Here is a 4,975-nt window from a genome sequence, read left to right as displayed (position 1 = left end):
TTTTAAGAGTTGAGCATTGAGTTTGAGAAAGAGTATAGCTAAGTTCATTTTCTTTAAAATGATTTATGGGAACTAAGTATTCCCAAGAGTAAATATTTTCACATTTAAACAGGAGAGGAAACGCCGATTTCCAAATGAGTTTTCATGAGCAGTTTTGAGTTCCATCTCTTTTTAGAGATAGATTATTGAGTAATAATCTCAATCCATAGAAAGAGGAAATGTTTTCTTTAAAAATAATGATCTAAGTATATTTTGGGAGTAGTATTGAGCACCGATATGGGGAGAGTTCATGCAACTCACAACCCCCATAAACCATGTAGCCAACGTGGGTAGAAAGGGTCATATGTTTTAGATGATTCCTTAATGCTTTTAGCATAGACTACTGGATCCACTTAGTTGAGGAGTTCTATACCCCGGCAAGGTATAGGACAGTTCTGCCAGCGTTGGTGAGACGTTGTATCATCATTTATCTCATAGTGATGGTTGTCAGTTAGACAATCTCCCAAAGAGAGTTTACTGTATTTTTACATACAACTGAGATATTATTGTATTTTTAATACATTGAGTTGTTATCTACTGCCTTAAATGCTTTATATAAACTACATTTTTGTTGTTGTTTATTTACTACATTGAGTTGAGTACCCATGAGTTGAGTTCAAATGAGGTAAGTGTTTCTTTCAGATTCTAGTTCAAGCTTAAGTCTTGTTTAGATTTCCCCTCACTTGCTCGTACATTCCATGTACTGATGTCATTTTGCATGCATCTTTTATGATGCAGATACAGTAACTAGGATCAACATCCAACGCTTCGTTGATCTAGTTGAGCTTCAGAGATTTTAGTAAGTCTCCTTAATTTCGGAGGATCCCTTTATTTTTGTAACGCATCGTATTCTACGTGTACTAGTTCTACTTATATGATGCTTAAAAATTTCCTTGTGGTATAGTTATGGACTCAGTTTCCTATGCAACTAGTGACAATAGAATAGATTTAAAGTGAATTGTCTGTAGATTTTAATGTGACCCGATTAAGTTGAAGTTGATGGAAGTATTTAAACTTGAGATCATAATTTGGTATTTGAATCTAAAGTTTAAAATGACATAGTGTATATAAGTTTTAATTTAAGTAAAGGTAGTAAGGTCTAGAAATGGAATAAAATATTGAGGTGCTTGCTTGACTTCACTAAGCTAGTAGATGACAAGTAGCTGCATCACCTACTTTGACTTATTGACCAGCCCAAAGGACCAAGTAGGTGTATCACCTACTAAGACTCTTTTGACCATGTTATTGGGCCAACTACACTACACCTACTTGCATTAATCTGGTCCAAGTTGAATAGAAGAATAAGGGGAAAATGGACAGCCAAGGCCCAATCTCTCCAAGCCCACAAGAAATAATTTGAATGGAAAAGTAGGTGCATCACCTACTTAAATGTGTGTCCTCAATTAAAGACACATGTTTGGCTGCAAAAGAAGTACAAGAAAGGTGGCAAAAGGCCCAATGTTCTCAAGTCCAAAAAGGCCCAAGTGAAAAGTCCAAGTAGGTGGGTTACCTACTTGAAAGATTATGGCCCAAAATGAGTGAGAAATTCGGCCAAAGCAGGTCGCTTTAAAAGTGATTGATATCAGCTTTTTCCAACCATTTTTACTTTGCCAAAAATCTGATTTCTAGAGCTTTCTCTCTTCGCTCTCTTAGCTTCATAAAACAACTTTTAAATACTATTAGGGTTCTTGAATATTAGGGAGTTCAAGCTATTGGAAGGTATAATACAAGACAAGTTAAGGAGGACAACCTTTACGTTGAAGAATCCAAGTCAAGGTAACCTACTACAATTTTCTCCCTCTTCTGCTTGAGTTAACTAGGACACTTGGTAAGTGTTAGTGAGTTGGAAATTGTTACTTTTACATGGTGTAATATTGGGGAGGATGTTCTGGTGGTTAGTGCATGTTGGGACAGTCGTGGAGGGGAGTCCTCTTTAAATTCAGTCATGAGCTTGTTTGAGCACCTTAAAAGTAATGTTAACTCTTCAAGTACTGGTGATCAGAAACCATGATTCATATTTCTTCTATTACATTATTATGTTTAAGGATTGTTTTATATATGTTATGATAAGGGATGTGACTGGATGTGCGGGGAAGTTATGGAGACGTTAAAGGACTTAAATATCGCAGGGAGTTTTGGGGAGGACCTAATACGAAGGTTGTACAGTATATAGACGCGGTTTAAGGGAAAGGGAAGGAAAGAAAACATTGACTAGATAAATTGCATGCTTATTGCTTGGTTACTATTTTGGTGAGATCAAGTAGCTCAAATTGATTGATTAGCTACTAATACTAGTCTTACAACTTATTTTATTATAGATTAGTAATCTGAAGAGAAGGAGCTTAAGTCATGCTTTTTGAATTGTATAGCAAGGTATGTAAGGCTATTCGATTTCCTATTTCTTTGGCATGAATCCAACACTTGCATTACAAAAGTAAGCTTTCAGAGTGCCCTTGGTAGTGACTGATCCATAGTTGCAGTTCCTACTCCCTAGAGCATTAAAGTGAGTACTCTAATATGAGTTTGTTACTAAATGTACGTGCTTACTCTACCAAGTATTAGCATGCAAGGTTTAAACTTGTTTCACCGTCAAAGTACCCTTGGCACGTATATCCTTTATATATATCAAAATGATCCTAGATTACACATGGTACATATGTTTGTATGTTGGATATACAATCTACCCATATCATGCCAACTTGCTTCAATTATCTATATCATGCCAACTTGCTTCAATTATGTTCCCTTTATTGGTTATTACTCCCATTGTGTTAGACTATAATGTTACCTCACAAGATCCCTACTTGCTCTGTTGTACATTTTATATGTACTTACTTGGAATATGTATCCGTCCATAAGTTGAATCTACCCACATTCTCCCTTGGTTCCACTTTCATGTATACCTTTTATTTGATATTAGTTAGTGAGTATCCAGCTACCATATAGAGTTCAAATCTCTTGGCTGAATGTTAAATGTTTTCACTTGATATGTTCTTCAATTTGAGATGTCAAAATGCTTAACTGAGTGATATGCTCGTAAGTTTTACATGTTCATGTCACATTTGCTTCCCATGTCATTGTTATTATCGTAAGTCCATATTCATGTCTTCTACTGTTGGTCCATAGTTCCATATCTCAACAATGATTATGACCAGCAAAACAACAATTTCAAAAGAGATAATGATCATCAAAAGAACAATCTCAAAAGAGTTACGGTTATCCAAAGAACAATCGAGAAAGAGTTATGAGCATCAAAACAACAATCTCAAGGATAAAGAATTTAAGTGAAGATATATGTATAATTATGTGTGGCAACCCAGGGAAAAATGCCTAGCATAGGTTGATCCCAATTGGTATAGTAGGGTGGCAGCTCAGGGGCGAAAGCCTAGCATGGGTCGATCCTAATTGGTATAAGAGGGTGGCAGCTCAGGGGCGAAAGCCTAGCATGGGCCTATCCCAATTTGTGGAATTATAAGGACAATATCCTAGGGGTTAAAATGCCTAACATGGGTTATCCTCGTCTACTGCTGATCAACTGGTCATTTGTATCATATGTCTTATAAATATTATAATGTAAAGAAAATTAAACAAAAGAATATAACATACACGATTCCACAAGTATAAGCAAATGTGGTCTCTAATCCTTATCTATTTCTATTTGGTTTCACTTGAGCTCTCATTTTACATATGGTTGTATTATGCCTTACATATTCAGTACATTCTTTCGTGCTGACGTCCCTTATTGGGGATGCTGTAGGTACATGCACTCAACTAGTAGATCTCCCCAATAGAAGCACATGATACTCAACGGTTGTTGGTGAGCTCTAGGTTGATTCGGGGCTTTGCCGAGTCTTTACTATGCAAATTTCATAGTGGTACAGTCATGGATTCCAGTAGAGGCTTTGTAGACATTGTAAAGCTATCATCTGTATTCATAGTTTTACTTGTCACGTGTATCAGTTCAGCTAGTCAATATGTGTTGTATATGAAGCTTCTCATCAGTAAATCTATCTGCGTAGTACTTTACTTTCTAATCATAGGTTATTTGTAAAACATGTGTTCATATGCTACTTATCCGCCTTACCTATGGTTGGGGTATGAAATTTTGTTTTTATTCAGTTTTGTTAGGATGATCGGGGGCCTTGTCCCTACGTCCCCCAGAGTATTAGAGGTCTCATAGATAGATAGACAGTAGTTCATGAGTCTTTTCCATTTTCAGTTTTAAATGTTTAAATACTTGAGTTGCCTCTTTGGCTAGTTGAATGTTTCCTTTATAACATTCTGAGTTTAGTAAATGAGTTTATCTCTTAAATTATTTTAAATGTTCGGTAAAGTCTTCTACTAGTAGTTGAGCCATGCCAGGCAAAGGGTTAACTTGAGCTAGCAATGATTCTAAAGTACCCACCACATCCAGGGTGTAGGCTCAGGGTGTGACACTTTTCCTCTTAGAGTGTGTACATTATTAACCCTTGTTTCTCCTATAGAAAACTATCCCCTATCGCGCTCAAATCTTCCGAATGAGTTATAGAATATGAAGTTCATTCGTTTCTAGATTTTCCTAATCATATCCTTCTCTCCTAGAGGCTTTTGCAGCTCGTCTAAGTATTTTGCTTCAGCTTGTGGAGACTCATCGTGGAGAGTAAATTCAAGTTCCCTTTTCTTTTAACTTCTTTATTTCCTTCTATGTGATAACACTCAAATATCTATTCAAAGCCAATGAAAAGAGGCAGCGATCGTCGTCAATAAAAATACCCAACTAAGAGTCACTGGTCGTATCCCACAGAGAACTGAATATTGTAGAAAATTCTTTATCAAAAAATTTGGATCCTAAAATCATTATTTGTAGTAGTAAAAACAAGTGAGTGGATGATTCCACCAATATAATCAAAAGGATTTTGTTATCAATGGTAACAATTAACTAATATTTCGGAAACTT

Source organism: Solanum stenotomum, chromosome 8 (genome assembly GCF_019186545.1).
Source record: "Solanum stenotomum isolate F172 chromosome 8, ASM1918654v1, whole genome shotgun sequence".
Taxonomy (NCBI): Eukaryota; Viridiplantae; Streptophyta; class Magnoliopsida; order Solanales; family Solanaceae; genus Solanum; species Solanum stenotomum.
The sequence above is the reverse complement of the archived record's forward strand: the minus strand, read 5'-3'. Positions refer to the sequence as shown.